This window comes from Herpailurus yagouaroundi, unplaced genomic scaffold (genome assembly GCF_014898765.1).
Source record: "Herpailurus yagouaroundi ecotype Mexico unplaced genomic scaffold, PumYag 206, whole genome shotgun sequence".
NCBI classification, from domain to species: Eukaryota; Metazoa; Chordata; class Mammalia; order Carnivora; family Felidae; genus Herpailurus; species Herpailurus yagouaroundi.
This window is the reverse complement of record NW_024412437.1, coordinates 3424100-3443881: the sequence shown is the minus strand read 5'-3', so window position 1 is coordinate 3443881 and position 19782 is coordinate 3424100. Positions and strand designations below refer to the sequence as shown.

At 44.2% G+C, this 19782-nt stretch overlaps 1 protein-coding gene and 1 long non-coding RNA gene across 3 annotated transcripts in view; both read left to right on the top strand.

The window, feature by feature from the left end:
- Nucleotides 1-19782, top strand: part of PRKCA (protein kinase C alpha) — a 404563-nt gene that overhangs the window by 76933 nt on the left and 307848 nt on the right. The gene's annotated exons all lie outside the window — the stretch shown is intronic.
- LOC121015313 (uncharacterized) lies at nt 311-6874 on the top strand. Its single transcript, XR_005783753.1, has 2 exons — nt 311-4119; nt 4359-6874. It is a non-coding gene; the product is annotated as an uncharacterized LOC121015313 (long non-coding RNA).

Genomic DNA, 19782 nt, shown 5'->3' with positions numbered 1-19782 from the left:
GAATGATCTATTGTACGTGTCCACCATATTTGGCTTATCCATTCATCCATGGCTGGAGAATTGGGTTGCTTCTGTGAACATAGGTTTGTAAATCCCACTTGGAGGTGCCTTTGATCTCGTTCAGATATATACCCACATGTGGGACTGTTTGATCGTATGGTAGCTCTATAGTTAGATTACTGAGGAATCTCGGTACTGTTTTCCATAGCAGCTGCACCGTTGTACCATCTTACTGTGTATGGGAGTTAGAATTGCTCTCCATCCTCACCAACCCGTTTTTTTTTTTTTTTTTTAACGGTAACTGTCCTGATGGCAAAGAGATCTAGTACATCAAATGTTTCCTCATAAAACACTATGATTGGAGATGTATCTGTTGACTGCTACATTACCTAAAGAGAATGTTTAAAGCACATGTATATAGGAGTACTGGTTGCCCAAGAATATTCCAGACAGTGTTCCACTTTAAGTGTTTGAATGGAGTTCTACTTTATTTAGTGCGTTCAGTTCTGTAAATAGGGAGTCCTACAGTGTGCCAGTTGAGAACACAAGGCTTCTTACAAGTAAAGCCAGAGTTGAACCTTTGAAAAGGAGTAGAGGTTCACCTGCTAACTTTTTTAGGGATGTGAGTGGAGTCCCTGCAGTCAGACCCATTGAGGAAAAGGAAGGCCTGTTGAGGAAAACTCCGGGCAGTATGATGGTGTGTGGACATGCTATTCAAGGAAGGTGAGGTCCCAGAAGTTGGCCTGATGCACGTCTCAGAGCTTGGGTTTTAACCTATCGAAGGTGGGAAGGCAGTACAACATGGAGTGACATCAGCACATCACTCTCACAACGTAGTGGTGCATCGGAGATGAGGTAATTGGTTTTCTGTAATTTCAGGTGAGATCAGAGCTGACCAAGGGCAGCAGTAGTAGGGACAAGGAAGGGGGGAAAGTTTCAGAATAACTAGAAAAATCAGCCATTTGCTATTAAGTATGTGGGTGGTGAAATAAGAGGGAAACTTGAATACAAGTCCCAAATTTCTGATAGGGATTCTATGATCTGAGAATGAGAGCAGGATACTGGGGGCACATGTAATTCCATTTTGGACATGTCGAGGTTGGTGCATCTGTTGTAAGACCTGCAAATGGCGAGGATGTCCAACTGGCCTTGGGTTGAAGTCCAACTTGCCAGAGAGTTCAGAGATAAAGATGTACTCTTGGGATTCATTAGACTGGTTAAAACCAGGACTCTGGGTTTATTTTGGGTAGCCCCAAAATAGGGTGTGGGGCAGAAAAAAGGAGGCCTCTAAGTGTGATGTTGATGGATCTGGAGAATGGGCTGTGAGAGTTGGGGTGGACCAAGAGGGAGTTGGGTCACAGGCTAAGAACATAGAAGTGTTCTCAGACTCACCTGAAGCATGTGGACCTTTGCCCAAGCCATTTCTGTAACTCTGTGGCTGTGGGAAGCTAACCTTAGCAAAATGTTCAACGAGGAGGTAAAGAGCTTGAATATAAAATGCTTTTTCAAGAAGCTCAGGTGGGTCAAAGGAAGTTTTTATTGACAAAGGGTGGGAGAGATTGGAGCATCTTCTCATGGAAGAGAAGAGGTCAGTTACCATTAAAGGAGCTTGTGTTCTGTAGGGCTTGCTGTGTACAGTGGATTCAACATCTGTGCGTGGACACATGCAGGGGTGAAGATTGTGCCTGGGCCACTGATGAACTGAGGCACAAGACTAAGTGGCTGTGGGTGACATTGGCTAAGAGCCCTCCCCCCCCCAACCTGTGTGGATCTCTTACCTACAGCACTAAAGATGTCTCCTGGTTTTGAGGGACAAATTGAAGATTTATGGTGAAGAATGAATAGTTAAAATAGAACTGGTTTCTAAAAGACCCTGGGGGGGGGGGGGGGGCGGAAATCTTGGTGAAATTAGTTTTTTTTTTTTTCTTTAATAGGAGTAACACATTTAGGGGAAATTAAGGAAATGAGATAGAGAAAAACTAAAATATTGACGGACTTGGTATTAAAGATGTTTGAAGGATAATTTTTTTGTGAGGAGTCCAGGACTTTATTTTTCATCCATGTTGTCACAGGGTCCTTCAGCGTGAATCCCCCTTTTCGGCCTCTCCTGGTATGTCTTCTGCAGGAACAGTGGTTTTGATTTCACCTGCACATGGTGACCCTTGGCTTCATATTTATGGACAGATTCATTACTCAGGATTCGAGTTGCTATTAAGTGCACGGCACTCTATTTTAACAGGGTTGTATCAAGAACCTACTGGGGTTTTCTTAAGAGGCTACAATAGCATGCATTCCTTCATCAGTGACTTCTGAGCAATTACTGGGGGCATATCGAAATCATTGCAACATATTTCTATATCAATAAGCTTATTATACACCCCCCCCCCCCCGGAAACTTATCCACATTCCAGTCTAGCCTAAGGAGGAGATGTTATCCCTGACCCTTATTTGGTGGTGAAGATAAGGAAATGCCCACATCAGAGGATTGATTACTTCATAGGCCCCTGCCCAGCTCCATGCGGTGCTCCAGTAATGGGAGGATTCTGAATCTCCTATTGAATTTTAGCTCCAAGTAAGATGCTAGCATTATTTATGAATTTACCTTGTGAGCTATAATTCAAATCCTTAGCCATTCAAATGGAAAAATGAGTCACTAGGAGTAGTGTTTTACTTGGAACCCATTAAAGCAATTTAAGTGAAAGTTTTCCAGGTATAAATACCCAGTTCTCTGCGGGAGGGCGAGATGTAGAAATACCTTTATGAACGCTCTTGGTGAGCGAGGGAGAGTGCATGGATAGTCTTTCAGAGAACTCGGCAGCCGTAAATCCATTTATGAGTAATTCAAGTAATAGAGCCTTGCAGCTTAATGCTAGTTTTTAATAATGTTGTTAAAAGAAACGAGAGGTTTAAATGTAATGCATGGAGAAATGGGGCCATTACAAACTTGAATAAGTGTTGTCAGTAGATCCAGTAGATTCTTTCATCATTTTGTGTATATTGAGGTTGTTGAGTTTAAGTTACTCAAATGGAAATTCTCTTCCAGAGAAGAGTCCTTTGTTTATAGTTTAAGGACTGCTGTGGTTTTCCCAGAGCCTCACTTCTCTCCTCATCCTGGACAAATATATTTGTTCAAAAGTCAACCAGCTGTTCGTTTTATATCTTAGGAAGCAAGACTGTAGGCAAGCACCGAATTTGTGATTCAGGCTCAATTCTTACCCTTACCTCCCATTTCTGTTCCGTGCAGTCACATGCTGGGTGCCTGGAAGGAAAGTAATGGATAGTAATTTACTCCAGCACCGTGTCCAGCATAGGACGTTGCACTAAGAGATGCCCAGAATATATTTGTTGGTAGTTTTTATGAAGTAATCCTGCAAGGAACTACTTCTTATTCTTGACTCCTTCATGGAGGGGGAAAAAAAAAGCAAAAAAAAAAAAAAAAACCCCAAAACAAAAATGGAAAAAACCCTTGCATATGCTGAATATGCAATAGTCTCAGTATCTGTGTCTTAGATGCTTGTCATTGATTTATTTTGGGCAGGTCACTGCTAACAAGCCCTATAGGAGGTTAGCTGTAAGTTTTTCATCACTAATATTCCAGAACTGCTGAAATCTATTGGTCTTAACACTACCCCAGTGCTACACCTGCTAGAAAGCCCTTCTTGATGTAACAAACCGATCTTCCTGGAATTTCAGCCCATCTGTTTCTCTATCAGGAGGAAAGGTGGAGGACAATGATGGCCCATAGAAGGCGCACTTCCCAGAGCCTTGTGAGAGGCAGGTGTGAGAAAGGAGAGCCGTGTGCAGGCCCTGGAACATCCCCTGTAGCTGGGGACCCCACAGTCTGTTCTCTGGTTTTGCCACTCGCTGCTGACTTTCCTGAAATGGCCCATAGACACAGGAACGAGCTATGGGTAGTGGTTTCTGTGGATTTACGCATGGACCGTCCATGCCTCCTGGGATGCTTTCTGGATCAGATCCAGCTGTCACTTCCCATAGAAAACGTCTATGTACATTTAATGCCTCCACCAGATCTTTCGGCAGCGGGGTTCCATTACTGCACGCTCATTAATAACGGGAGGGTGGGGGACCAACCTGTGTAATTGCTATTTGAAGTTCATGGTTAGTGGGGCGCCTGGGTGGCGCAGTCGGTTAAGCGTCCGACTTCAGCCAGGTCACGATCTCGCGGTCCATGAGTTCGAGCCCCACGTCAGGCTCTGGGCTGATGGCTCAGAGCCTGGAGCCTGCTTCCGATTCTGTGTCTCCCTCTCTCTCTGCCCCTCGCCCGTTCATGCTCTGTCTCTCTCTGTCCCAAAAATAAATAAACGTTGAAAAAAAAAAAATTTGAAGTTCATGGTTAGAGTAGACCTCTAAAGACTTAGTTGGCTTTGAAATGTGAATTTAGAAGTTCGTGGTAGGCAAAGCATATTTCTGAGGGTTTGTAATCCGTAATTCACCCCCTGTACCTCTGCATGTAAAATTAACCCTTTCCAATAGCTACTATTGTCTGAATGGGAAAAAGTTGAAAATTCTTGGCCGATGGCTGTCTATGCTCTCAATTAGCAAAAGTTTTTGTTTTTGTTTTTTTCTACTTGAAAAACTCCAGCATTTTGGTAGGTTATGCTCTGCTGGGCTCTGCCAGGTTTTCTGTTGTTGTGTTCATATTAGTGGGTTTCAGGGGCTTCCTGTGGTATGGAGGAAGAACGGGGTACATTATTTTCGCTTCTTTGTGTGCAAGCGCACACACACACACACACACACACACACACACACAGGCTTCCTTCTTTCCCACCAGCTGCCAGATTTGAATAGCTGTCCCGGTTTGCTCTGTCCTATACATTGAATTTTAGTAGGCTGAGTTGAGCTGAGACCAGCCCATTAGAGTGATGGCCAGTTGCCAAACACACCCAAAAAACTTGCTTAAAGATGTCTGAGGAAACGGTTAACAGAGAACATGCCTTTGGGGTGTCAGGGCCTTTGAATTCTTGCTTGTTTTCGCTAAAGGTCTCCCACTAAGGCAGCTTTGAATTAACAGTGTGATTTCTTTATGGGTTTAGTCTCTTTACCAGGGTAACTTATTCTTAAAAAAAAAAAAAAATCACTGGCTACTCAGATAATGTACTTTATAAAGATCTCCCCATTGTACAGATGCTGATAACCCTCCATGAACAAAAGACTGTTCTGGGTCACCCAAGGGTGTGATTGGAATAAAAATAAAACCGGTTCCCAGTGTCTACTTAACACTTGCTCCATCATGCCTGGAAAGCATGTAGCTTTTCTTGCCACGAGTCTGAGGTAGGGTAGAAAATGCTTCATAAAACATTGTAGAGCTTGGCTGCATTTTTCAATGTCCCAGAGAAGATGTTGGTGGGTAGGAATCTGTTGTACAGAAGTTATGGATCCTTGGTAGTTAAAACTTTAAAAAAAAAAAAAAAAGGCATTTGATCATGCGGACTGATTTCTGTAGTTGGATTCTGCTGCCGAGGAGGTCAAGGTGAACACCATCTGCCTTCATTGTCACCTGCTCTTGTCCCATTCCCCTACCCTCACTGCTGTGGGGGTCGGGAGCTCACTGCTGGGTTTTGCCGCGCCTGCAGAAAGCACTCGTGCCTGCTTCTAAGGGACTAAATTCTTGGCAACCTCCTTATCTGTAGAGGACTTTATTTCTAGGAAATCTAATTTCAGGAAAATGATCGCATTTCTGAAACTCTTATGTGATAGTCTCCCTTGCTTTGAAAATGAAAGCCTGGGCATTAATATTTTTTCCCTGTTGTGTAGAGTCTTTGAAATTAATTTTGTATTTGTCCACTGGGCATCCTGCTGAAGTAGGAGTTAAATCTGAATTGTGACTTTCATGTTTCTGTCTTAAATTGATCCATTTATTTCAACCCAAATGTGTCCCAGAACTTGTTATAGTTTGCATGTAAACATTCAAAATCTGTGTGATGCTGCTAATCTGAAGAATGTTTTGCATTTCTTGTTAAAAAAACAAAAAAACAAAAACCCCTCTTCTTCCTTTACACTTAAATTAGCACATTACCAAAAGTGCTGCATTTCATGGTACATTAACAGAATTTTACTTTATCCTAACTTGTCAAGGATTGACATTCATTCTTAAACATGGCAAGCAACATTTGAGGTCTGTCTTGAACAAGGTTGTGTTTTTCTTAGAAATAGTGGATAAGCAGTTCAAAAATCAGTCTTTTAAAAACTGAAATTCATCATTTAGAAATGGGCTGGATAAGGTTTTGAGCATTTATGTGATTTGTTGTTAGAACCACCCATGACTTGAAGGTTATGCTCAGTGACATATTATAAAAATTGGCATTGACATTAATTCACTGTCTCTACCCCTTTTGGGTAGATGGATGATACACACTGCAAGGAGGATTTACTGGAAAACATGCTGTAATCAAAATTGTCAAAGGCAGCTACAGGTCTGGGACATGTCATTTGCAGATAAACTGAAATTATGCAAAAGGGAAAATATTTGGAAGGAAAATAATTCTCAATCTCATTATTCAGTGTTTAGAAAGACCTACTAGCTATGAGATGGTGTTGACTATATTTCATTGATAGTTAATTAGTATCTTTGTAATGGTAGGATTTATTCAAATCACTGCATATTAGGGCAGCATTTTAGTCTGAAGGTTGTCAAACATCTTCATATTACACTTGGAGCTTTGAAAACTAATTAGCAAAAAATGAGAGGAGACATTAAATCTATGTCAACTAATCATTTGTATCAAGGCTGCAACATCCAGCTTGGGTGTTAAAAGTGCTGTATGCATGTTTGAGGGTGCCTGCCCAAGTGGGAGTGTGCAGACCTATAACTTGTTACCTAACTTTTTTTTTAATCTACTTGGTTAAACAAAAAAAAACCAAACTGGTTGTAGTTTTACTCTCTCCACTGTCAGGGTAAATACTCATTTTTACCTTCAGCAATTAGGGCGGGGAAGGGGGAAGTCAAATACCAACCAGTGCACTTGCTATGTGTTACTTGTGATATGTAGGAAGTCGAGCACTTGTGGTACGGTATTTGGCAGTTATCAGAAAACTCTAATTTTTTTGGAAGTGTTTGGTTGCCACTTACAGGTGACAGCTGGAGGAATTTTGGAAAATCTTGAGGTCTGCCCTTGAGATATGGGACACTTGGGGTGCCTGGGTGGCTCAGTCAGTTGAGTGTCGAACTTTGGCTCAGGTCATGATCTCCTGGTCTGTGGGTTTGAGCCGTGTGTTGGGCTCTGTGCTGACAGCTCAGAGCCTGCAGCTTGCTTTGGATTGTTTCTCCCTCCCCTGCTCATGCTCTGTGGCTCTCAAAATAATAAACATTTAAAAAAATACATGGGACACTAATGAAGTAAGGAACAGGTTGGGTGGGGCAGAGGTGGGGGGGGAAGGTTCTGTTTTCCTTTCTCCTTTGCTTCACTTGTTGAAAATCTCGGTTGTTCCCACCAGGTCTTGGGGGTGGGGTGGGGCTACCAGGTACGCTTGTGCTGTCTCTGTCGTAAGCAAGGCAGGTGACCCCCTCATTGTCTTGGTATCCTGTGTGCAGTGTCCATTCTAATGAATTATAACTTGTGATAAATATTATTCCTGTTAATGGGAAAGGAAAAACCTGGGAAGGTGGATGCTGTTGCTTTAGTGAGTACCCAGAAGCCCTGTACCATACGTCCTTTACTCTCGGATGTAGTGGGACTATTAGAAATCATCGGCATCTCTGAAGTGTACATATTTCAGAATAACTTTGTATTGAGAGAGGTTTGTGCTCTCCAGTCCCTATGAAGTAGATGAGACTACAATTTCTCAGTATGTGGAAAGTCCCAGACAGAAAACCAGACTCGGTTGGTAGATCCTACTGGTCTACCACTGCCCACTGTGTTCATGTATTCACCTGTTCACTCCTTCAGCCAACGAGGACTAGCTAGATGCCTGCCTTGCGCGCCTGTTGGCGTGTCAGGCTGGAGGGAATGGGACACCTGGTCGTGGTCTCCCCAGTCCCTTTCTCAGAAGTGTGTGGTATACACGTTAATGGGCTTCTGCTTTGGAAGGCCCTTTAATTGTGCAGGAGTTATCACGATGGAATTTTTCATGCCTGAAGATCATACATCTTTCCATTTGGGGATGTTTTTTCTTTACAGAAGCAGTATCTTGTAGATCGCGCCCATTAGAAGCATTCCCAAAAGACCTCCCAGTATAGTTTAACAACCCTGAGTGAATTAGTTGGTGATTCAGAAGTGGCTAGTCTGTTCCCCTATCACTGAAAACAGTACTTTGGTTACTCATATTCTTGGTTTGAAGGACAGTTTACAGCTGCTAAAATTGCTAAGGAAATACCCTAATACAAGAGAGTGGCCTCTTGGCCTTTTAAAAAAGTGACACATTGTTGTTCTTGGTTTCTGAGAGCAATTGTATACATTTCATTCCAATTCACCGACCTTCTTAAGTGGTTGAACTCTTGAACTTGACCAGTGAAGGACTTCCTCAGATGTGTGCTCTGTACTAAACTATGGTTTGTTCTGGCTTTTCCTTAGAGGGGATCCCACTGCCCACTAAGCCAAAGTGAGCAGATCTGTGTGTAGAATTAGTATTTTCCGTGTTTGAGAATCCTTAACAGGGTGTGGTCTTTTTTAGACATGCTTTAAGTGTTTAAAGATTCCTCATGTACTTAACGTAAAAATGTGCGTAACTATCCTGGATGCCCTGGAGTTTTCCTTATGTCTGGGCCTGTGGTCCTCAAAGCCTGTCTGTGGACCCCTGGGTCTTCAAAGTCCACAAGGTCTTGAAAGTCAAATTTATTTTCACAACGCTAAGATTTTATTTATTTATTTATTTATTTTTTTGGTGTTTTCACTGTGTTGACCTCAGCCTGAGTTGAGGCAGCGTCTTGCTGGGCTGACTGTTGTCCTAATCAACCCCATCATACACTTATCATGATGAAAAGATGCCAGTGTCACTTGAGAATGTCTTGGAAGCAGTTGAATGATTTTATTAAACCTTGACTCTTGAGTTTACATGTTTGATATTCTATGTGACAAAACGCGAAAAACGTTTAAAATGCTTTTTCATACTGAAGCATGGTGGTTTTAAGAAAGCCATGTGTGGGGCTCCTGGCTGGCTCTGTGCATAGAGCATTCGGCTCTGATCTCTGGGGGGTGAGTTCAAGCCCCACGTTGGGCATAGGGCATACTTAAAGTGAAAAATTGCAAAAACCTTTTTTTGTTTTTTTTTAAGTCAGCTGAACTAGCTGCTTTTCTCATGGAACAAACACCACTTGTACTGGAAAGTGACAGATAAATCACCAAGGAAAGGTCATTCAGAGTTGAGCATTTGTCAGACATTTTCTTTAAAATGAAGTTGGTGGGGCACCTGGGTGGACCAGTTGGTTAAGAATCTGACTTTCTTGTGCTTTGTGGGTTTGAGCCCCTGATAGGGCTCTGGGATGACAGCGCTCAGCCTGGAGCCTGCTTCAGATTCTCTGTCTCTCTCTGCCTCACTTGCACTTGTTCGTGCTCGCGTGTGCGCGTGCTCTCTCTCAAATGAACATTAGAGGCACCTGGGTGTCTCAGTCAGTTAAGTGTCCCACTTCGGCTCAGATCATGATCTCAAAACCTGTGGGTTCGAGCCCCGTGTCGGGCTCTGTGCTGACAGCTTGGAGCCTGCAGCCTGCTTTGGATTTTGTTCCCTGCCCCCCACCCCCCCAACCCTGTGTCTGCCCCTCTGTTCACTCTCTCAAAAATTAAACATTTTTTTAAAATAAACATTGAAACAATAAAATGAAGTTAGCAATCACTTCAAGGAAAATCATGGCTAGTATTTGTGCCAAGTGCAGAAAGGAGAAATGTTGCCCTAGGGAAATCGGGGAGCTCTGCATTGGGGCCCCAAGAGCTCCATACGATTCTCCAGGGAGCTGGGCCCTGTTTGGTCTGCTCTCTGGCATCCTTGTGAATTCACCAGTAGCTCTTGAGTAGCAAGGTTAGATGTGTTTTTGTGTTTGGGTCAATAACTTCATGAAAATATACCACCACCTTTTCCCCTGCTTCTACACGTGCACAGACCAGGGATGTTTTTGCATTTCTCAAGTCACAGGACCAGCATGGCAGGGGTTCTAGTCTTCGAGACCTTTGCTACCGGTTCTGCTTGGTTTCTATTTAGGGGTGACATCGTGACTGAAGCAGATGTTACAGTTCAGCACCAGGCATTGTACTAAAGGAAATAGAAAATGTAGCAGACTGGCTTAATCCATTTTGACATCCCATATGAAGCTGCTGAAAATTGGAAAAATGGCAGGGTGCAAAGGTCTAGAAACAGACCACAAAGGAAGTATGTTGACATAGAGTCAAGAAAAAAGACTGGAAGGAAACATACCAACAGGATAACATTTATCTTTAGGTGGGCTGGCCTAATTTTTTTCCCCCATATTTTGACCTTTTCCAAATTTTCTAAAATGACCTTGGATTACTTTTCTAATAAGTAAACTTCTTAAGACCAGTCTGTTTCATAGTGAAGTCCATATAATGTCTGCTGACTTTAAGTTCAGCAGTATTCTGTATTTAACCATGATAAGGAGAAACCTTGTCATTGAATTTAAATTTTGCTGTTATTTTAAAAATAGCAAGGTAGGAAAGAGTCACCTATGGACTTTTTTCCCCTCAAAGAACAGCGTATCAAACTAGCTCCAGATTGATCGTGAGTTAGGTTGTACTGGACGAGAATGCCCTTTGTAACTTTCCTAGTGATCTGAAAGGGATTGGAAGCTTGCTGTGATGTAGAAGTTTACCTATACTTGCTTAGCTGTAAATTACTAACTTCTGGCCCAAAGGTAATCATGAATGTCCTAAGCTGTTTATTCAGGAATACCTTTGTCAGAGGCTGTAGGCTTTAAAAACAAACTTCCAGATTCCTTAAGAACATTGTTAGAGCATTTTTTCTTTCCACAAAGATCCAAAATTTTCTTAAACTAGAGAAAAAAATTATCCTCGAAGAAAACAGAATGGTAAGCTTTCTGACTCTGCCTTCCCTCTAAGTGCCCTGGGATCAGGTGGTTTCTGGGCAGGGCGAGTGATGGTACTTGGCCTGGTTACAGTAAATGACAAGCTCCCTGCATTCTCAGATTGCCTGTGGTCCCCTGTCCTAGGTGGGTCCTTGGGAATTCTAGATACACACCTGGTACACCGTGAGCATTCCCTAAATGTTGGCTGAATGAACGAATGGGCGATGAGATCCCTCCCTCATTGTGGATTTTTCTTAATCCTTTGTAAATACTTCAAAGTCTCGTATCAGTAAAGAGCCTGTACTGTTAATTGCTCTTACTGAAGTGGGTGGCTGAGACTGGACCACTTCCTGGTCATGACCACACAGGCAGCTTGGTCCTGGACCCCTGTCCTGATAGCTGAAGGTGGACATGAAGGAAAGGGGCGGGGCGTGGGCTGGGCAGAAAGCGGGGCCGAATGTCATTAGAGAAATCGAGCAACCCTCCTGGTTCCTGATGCATTCGGAAGGGGGGCAAGGGAGAAAGCAACGGGACAAGTGACTAGAAGGGAGGGCAGCTGGGGGAGTGTGGACAGTGGTGGCATGGTCTGATGTGCAGAACCACATAGGCCAGTCCTTCACCCCTGTCCCGAGTGGCCTGCCGGTCGTCTTTGAGCCTGTTTGAGGACTGACAGTAATTCTAACAGCAGCCGATGAATGCTTATCATGGGCCAGGCATGTTCTAGACGAATTCGTTCAGTCCACCCGATAATCTCGAGTAGGTACTTTTTACAGATGACGAAGCAGTTGACAGAGTTAAACCACAGTCCTGGAAATGGAAGGTGCTGGGATTTGATCTCTAACAGACAGCTTGAGCTCCGTCAACTTCCTGCTTCCCTTCCTCTGGACAAGCTGTGTGGCTCCCAGGGACTGCCATTTTGGGTGCCAGAGTCTTTCTGTGGTTTGATCATCTCTGTCCACGTGTCACAGTGCACCTGAAGAGGTTCTGGAATTTTTTTCTTTTTTTGGTGTGCGCGTGTGCATGCATGTTTTACAAGGACAATGAAAAGATTACCTGAAAATCATTAAATCTGTGGACTAATTTATTGTAGTGTTGTATACAATTGCCAATACATAGCTGTGCCCAGTGTCACAGAATAATTTGGTTAGAGTGCAAGCTTCTAGTCTTCGCCTGGAGAGAACTGGCAGAATCTGTAGCCAGATACAGAATGTCTATTTAAAAACAATTTTTTTTACATTTATTCGTTTTTGAGAGAGCACAAGTTGGGGAGGGGCAGAGAGAGAGACAGAATCCGAACCAGGCTCCAGGCCCCGAGCTGTCAGTACAGAGCTGGACACGGGGCTCAAACTCACAAACTGTGAGGTCGTGACCTGAGCCCAAGTCAGACGCTTCACTGAGCCACCCAGGTGCCCCAGAAGAGCATTTATTTTTGCTTGGAGTATATTCTTTGGTGGTTTCTGTACAGCAATTCCCTTTGTGGTGCATCTTTTACTAGGGTGTGCAGATTGTTGTAGGCTATCCTCAGAGACTTTAGTCCCTACTCTGAGCTCAGGTTTGAAGTCTAGCAAATGCTCATCAAACGGACTTGCAGAGAACTGCAGCCCTCTTTCCTTGACTGCACATCGCCCAAGGTGAGGAGGGTCCCCCTGCTTGGAGCTTCACTGCAAAGTGACAGCTACCTGTCTATTATCTAGGCATGAGTCTTGGTCTTTTGCTTGGCTGTGACTCAGGTATTGGACAGTGAAAGGGCGGACTTGTACTGATGTATAATTTCTCTACGGAATTCCCTTCTAGAAATTGCTCCCTTGGTGGCAAAAAACAACCTAGAGCAGAGCCAAGGCTGTTCTTAACTCCCCAAGGGTGCAAGTGGCTGGGATTTTTCACTCTAATTTCCAACGCCAGGAGTGCATGCTATGTTGACCTGCACAGCAGTCCTAGATACTGCACCCTTGGTTTCCCAAATCAGCCGTGTTTGAGCGTGGTCCTTGTCCGGGATCATGCAGACAGCTCGGTGCACACTGCACTTCGAGTGAGCTCATTTTACTGTTTATTGAAGCGACCTTCTCCTGTTTGGAAGGAAGCACAGGAGTGAAGGAAGATAATGGCTTATCAGAAATGGGGATGGCTCGCAGATTGATGTGGGTTATGTTCTAAAGACATGAGTGGAAGCTGCCTACTTGTGAATGAGCCTTGTTTAGTGAAGTTTTGGAGACTAAAGTAGAAATCACGGGAGGTAATAGGGACAGTCTTCAAAGCCTGTGTCCGTCAGTGAACTTCATCTTCTAGCGATTGCCACTTTGTGCTCAGCACTTAGCTATGGAGTCACACAGTGAACCAAACTGGAAGAATCTTATCCTATCTGGGGTCAGTTCCTAAATAATAGCATTGCTCTTAAAGAAGGTGAAGCGTTGGGGCAACCTGGGTGGCTCAGTAGGTTGAGCATCTGACTTCAGCTCAGGTCATGATCTCACCATTGGTGAGTTTGAGCTCTGTGTCGGGCTTTGTGCTGATAGCACGGGAGCCTGGAGCCTGCTTCAGGTTTGTTCTCTCCCCCTCTCTTTCTCTCTCTCTCTCTCTCTCCCCCCCAAAATAAACATTAAAAAATTTTTTTTAAATGTGAAGCATTGGTTTTGACTGCATTTTGGGAAAAGTAAGAACTAGTTAACAGAGGCATTTGGAGGAATTTTGATGGGCTGTTTTGACACAAAGTCTTCATAACTTGAGGCCAGTTTTAGATCAAGAAGACGCTTCAGTAGATGGTCTCTCTTGGCCTGGAGTTCAAAGATACTATGCCCTGTGTTCCTCTATCTTCTGGAGTTTCAAAGTCCTCTTTCCAGAGAGAAATTGACCTTGGGGGAGGGGCGGGACCCAAATTTTTGCTAGCTTATTGATAATGCATTCATTAATTTTCTACCAAAATGGAAATATTCTTAGGTTCTGAAGGAGGACATGAATGTCTGGCCTGAAGTCGAGACGTGATTACACAACGAATTTTGCAAGATCCAAACAAGCTTGTGTTACTACTATTCTGCTCTTAGTCCCCATGCAAATCACTTTGTCCTGCTTTTACTTAAGTGAAACCAAAAGGTGTTGGTTGAGTAATTTAGGAGGAAATAAAAAGAATAGTGGGCTTTGGGGGGAAATTTGTCAGATAAATTCATAGTCTATTCTAACAGAAGGGAGAGCTGCTTTGGGGCCAACTTCAGGTTTCATCTGTCTGCAAGGAAGGGGCTGTCCCTTTTCTCCTTGACTGCTTTTCTCTTCTATCAGTTAATATAAATGTGTCAAAACTTAACCGAAAGTACTAAATGATGGGCCCCCTTCACTGAGAAAAGAGGATGAATCCTCAATACATGGACAAAGTTGAATGCCATAAAGACAGGTGAGTTTCAAATTTTTAAATGACTCAAAGGCAGTGATGACTTTAATCAGCTTTGGGACGCAAAAACCCTCAAGTTAGAGAAACCTGTGCTGGAGGACAGACGTATAGCCGTTTTTTACCCAATTTTTTTTTTTTTTAATGTTTATATTTGAGAGAACATGAGCAGGGCAGGGGCAGAGGGGGAGACCCACAGAGTCCGAAGCAGGCTCCAGGCTCTGAGCTCTCAGCACGGAGCCCGATGTGGGGCTCCAACCCATGAACCATGAGATCATGACCTGAGTCGAAGTCAGATGCTTAACCGACTGTGAGCCATCCAGGCACCCCTAGCCATTTTTAACTTTACAGCATAATCCTCAAATGAAGAACATGAGACTCCATGTCAGATCACTTTTATGTATCCTGATACTGTATTCTTAAAAAAGGATTGGATTCTTTCTAGCAATCTTAAATTCTCAGCAAATACAGGTAAGATTGTGCTCCTTCCTCATCTGATTATCAAAGTGGTACCCAAACACACTGTTAAATCTGTGGATCTCCTAGCAAAAGCACTAGAGCTGTCTGGTGGGATTTCATCTTCCTTCTCACACGGAGGTAATGGTGTCTGTCCAGAGAGCAGAGAGGGTTCCCCACCCTGCCCCCAGATTTCTGCCTCATGCAACCATTGATGCCCCAGAGTAAATAGTTGTGCCTGCTATGCGTATGATTCCTGTTTGGAAATATGTTAGTATCTGGAATATTGATAATTCAGAGAGAAGAGTACATCCTGCATGAAGTATGAGTCCACTAATCCGGAATGATAGGACTAAGAAAGATTTCTTCCAACGTCTTTAGAGAAGCATCACTTACAGATGATAATTGTTAAACTGCTTCAAGACAGTCCCTCAGGGATACCACCTGCCAGTTCTGGTCACCACGTGTACTTTAACACAGGCTCTTTTGAGGCTTTTAACGCATCTCGGTTTTCTTCCTGGATAATCGGCAGTAATAATTAGGGTTTACTTGAATGGCCTACCCCCAGTTGAGAAACACTCATATGAGGCAGTAAAAAATATTTAAAGCACACTTATTGTTCCCGAATCTTACATGGATAGCTCTAATTAGACTGGGAGCACTTCTCTGGGGCTGAATGTGTTTAAGAATTCAATCTTCTAAGTGCTGGTGATGTCACTTTTTCAAGCAGTGGCTTGCTGTTCCGTTCTACCGTGAACCCTCTTCCAGCTGCAATGCACTTTAGTTAATAGAATCAAGTGCTTGCGTTCAAGTTTTTTGAGAGCGTAAAAACCCTGTTTATTAAAACAATTCTCTTTGGCACTCGGTAGCATTCTGACGATGCTGTCTTCGCAGGAGTGAAGGAACTGTGGACTTCCTAAGGGGAGGCGGGGGAGACAGGGAGGATCATTCTCTCCTGTCGTAGGTCTCTGGGGGAAGCATCGCCTCTTAGTCGAGAGCTGTTGGAGCTTGCCCTGCCGTGCGCACTTCTGAGTACCTTTCTGGCAAGGCAGCAGCAAGTATGCTGGACATCGGCCATGATTTTGTGCTTATGTAATACAAACTCTCATTCTTGCAATTCACACGTTTCTGAAACGTTACTTGGAATAAGAATTAGTGACAAGTATTCTAAATCTAGAAAACTTACAGAAGATCCAGAAACAGAATTTCTTGTTCCTACTTACAGCGCAAAGGCTTTAGCGGTCTGTCTCTGCTCTATGTGGAAGAGTCTAGTCAAATGCCACTCACATGTGACTAAACAATGGCTGGTGGCCCCCTTGCCCGTAGGAAATGTGACTTGAACTGTTGTTGAGTTAATGTAACTGATGGCTTTGCTGAATCACTGACCACTGTGAGGTTCTTCCCTTTCCTGATGAATTCGGAGACGTGGTGTCCCTGGAGATGTCGCCCCCCCCCCCCCCCAACGGTCTGCATCCACGTGCGTCTTCCATCAAAGCCGGAACCGCTGAGTCGTCTTGCCGATATTCTACCCCCCAGGTCTGATGCACTCGCCTGAGTGTGGTTTTTGTTTTCTCCGTCCTGCCCACCCTGGTCAGGGCTCCCCGTCATGCTGTGATTAATATTGCTACTTGCTGCTTATGGGGTGAAGGAAATTTGTCAACTTCCTATCAGCCTATTGTTACAGGCCTTTTTGTTTTCACTGCCAAAGGTGTCCGTGACTGTATGGGGGCAGTTGCCCTGAAAAATCAGTTGAATGTATATTCCTAGTACATTCTAGGGTGAGAAACGTCAGATTTCTGTAGCCTATTTACCTGATCCTGAAACTAATCAGTATTGCATAGAACGGGACTTGGGGGTGAAAAAGGGGTTTTGTATCCCCTTTCAAACCCAGTGATTCAAAGTAGGATATCTGTGGGGCACCTGGCTGGCTGTCTGATTCTTGAATCCTTAGAGTTCTGAGTTCAAGCCCTGCATTGGGTGTAGAGCCTACTGAAAAAATAAGCATTTTGTTGGCATGTAACTTAAGCTTTTGAAAGCTGTAAGGTATCTGCAGTGGGCTAATCCTAATTATGGGAAATAGGTCTGTAGGAGCAAGAATGGTCAAAGATTTTTGGGGGGACAGGGTGGGTGTGATTCAAGAGGAGGAAGGGAATTGTCTTCCAGGTCTGGTGTCCATGAAACCTGTCTTGATTCTGCAATATGGTCCTGGCTGCATGGATGGGGACGAGGAAGCTCAGTGTAACTAAGTTTCTGTGTAGCAGGAAGTGACCGAGCTTGGGGGGGGGGGGGGCCAAACCCAGATCTCCCAGGGCTGTGGCATCACTTTTTCTGTGCGTGCCAGCATTGGAAAGCATGAAGATGTGGTTACCTGGAGGAGGGGGGAGGACATCTCAGTCTGGGAAAGCAGTAAGAGGGCCGGTCTAGAAAGGAACATGAGCCAGAATGTGTGAGGACAGCAGGCGGGTGAGCCCTGCTGTAGAGGCTTGGTGTAGGGCAGGGCACAGAAAGTCCAGCAGAAGGTTGGGGCCAAGTGCAGGCTGAGCACTTGCTCTTCAGCGGCTTATGGAGCCTTCGTAGGCTTCTGAAGAGGGATGCTAGGACAACTGCCGAGCAGTGTTCTGTCATAAAAGTCAGCGCGTGTTCTGCCAAATAGACAAGATGGCGAGATTTCAGGTAGTATTTGTGCACCAGTTGTGAGTGGTTACAAAACTTGGGGGTGGGCTGCTTGGAGGAAGAAGGTTATTATGGGCGCTGCCTGTTCTCCACCCAATAGCATTTCCCTTCCTTGGTGTTGGCAGAGTCTGGATGTGGGCTGGTGGAGGCAGTCCAGCCCTTGCCCATGTGACTCTAGTATGTCCTGATTGGTCTAAGCCCATCATGGGAACCCTGCTAAGGGTTGGGGTGTGATTCCTGCGAGTAAGACAGGTTGACCTCTTTTCTTATTTTTGAGAGAGCACTAGCAGGGGAGGGGTAGAGAGGGGGGGACAGAATCCGAAGCAGGCTCCAGGCTCCGAGCTGTCAGCACAGAGCCCGACGTGGGGCTCCCAACTCATGAACCGTGAGATCATGACCTGAACCGAAGTCAGACGCTCAACTGAGTAAGCCATGCAGGTGCCCCAAGACTGGTTGGCTTCTGATAAAGTGCACATGAGTCTCCTGGACTTGTGGCAGCCATCTTGTGACCATGAGGAGAGCTGGTTTCGTTAAATGGCAAAGCCGAAGACAGAAAGAGGACCTTTGTACATGGTTGAGTGACTGGGTTAATCAGCCCTGGAATTTCTCTACCTCAAGTCTTCCTTGTTTTGTAAGATTAAAATAATTGCTGTTTACAGCTACAGTTGTCAAACTATGGCCTATGGGCAATCTACCACTTGGGTTTTTTTTTTTTTTAAAGATATAGTTTTGGGGCTCCTGGGTGGCTTATTTGGGTAAGTGTCCCACTTAAGCTCAGGCCACGATCTTACAGTCTGTGAGTTTGAGCCCCGTGTCAGGCTCTGTGCTGATAGCTTGGGGCCTGGAGCCTGGTTCAGATTCTGTCTCTATCTCTCTCTCTGACCCTCCCCCACTCATGCTCTGTTTCTCTCTTAAGAATAAATAAACATTAAAAAGTTTTGTTGGAATGTGACAATGCCCATTTGTTCACGTATTGTCTGGCTGCTTTTGCACTGTGACATCAGAGTTGGGTAGCTGTGGAAGGGAATACCTGGTTCATAAGCCTAAAACAGGTGCTGTCTGGCCCTTCAGAAAAAGTGCTGACCCCTAGTTTAAGCCATCTTGAGTTGGGTTTTCTGTTTGCAGCCATAAAGATGCAGGCCTTGTTTTGTGTATATTAACTGGAGATCGTTGTGTAGACGGGTTTTTTTTGTAGGGCAAATGTGGTCAGGACTGAAGGTAGACATTTGGAATTCACATCGTAGAAACCAATTGGGGAAGAGTATCTAAGAGCGGCTAGTCATTCAGGTCAAGTTCAGAGGGGTTGCAGTTTCAATGTGGTAGTACAGAGCAGGAGCTAGATGCTTAAAAAGAATGGATAGGAAGAAAAGGCCAAAAGGTAGATTAGTTTATTGTTAAAAATTAAAATATCCAGGCATTTAAATTGGGGGAGGCAAGAACTATTTTGATGGTCTCAGACATGACAATGTTTAATCTGATTATCCCAGACAAGGGAAAAGTTACTTTATAGCCTCTGGTTCCTGCTCCTGTCCCTTGACCCTGTAGTACTGGGCAAAGAGCTAATGAATACCCTTAGTTTGACTGGTGACCCTTTACTTCTGTGGTCTTTCCTTAACCATGACTGAGACCTTCTTCCTACTGTAGTAGCCCAGCTCATTATTGGCTTTGACAGATCCCACCCTCTGGCTTCTGCCCCTGTGAGTCCGTTGGCAGTGATTTGCTGGAATGAGCAGGGGTAGAGACACCTGGTAGGTGTGATGGCAGGGATGTATGTTCAGAAGGCGAATCCATAGGCCATTGCATGAAGCGATCGTTTTAGCAAAGGTTGTCTTCAAAATACTCAGGAACAGGTGAGATGAGATGTCAGGGAGACAAGCCAAGCCAAGGATGATTTATTTGATCACCTTGGTGGGGGGAGCAGAAAAAGTTGGTATCGTATCAGCATTCAGGGGAAACTGCACAAAACATTTCAAAGTTGAAAGGTATTACAGAAAAGTTGAGAACTTCGAAGTGCAAGGCTTCTATTAGCAGCAGGTGTTTAATTTGTTTTTTAAAGTTGGAGAGAGTGACCATGCACATGCGAGGTAGAGAGAGAATCCCAAGCAGGCTCCATGCCTGCTTCAGAGCAGAGCCTGATGTGGGGCTTAGACATGAACTGTGAGATCCTGACCTGAACTGAAACCAAGAGTCAGACACTTAACTGAGCCACCCAGGTGCCCCATGGGTATTTAATAAGGCCAGGAGTTAGAGGGTCATTGAGGTGATGAAGTCAGACTTCTGCTTAAAC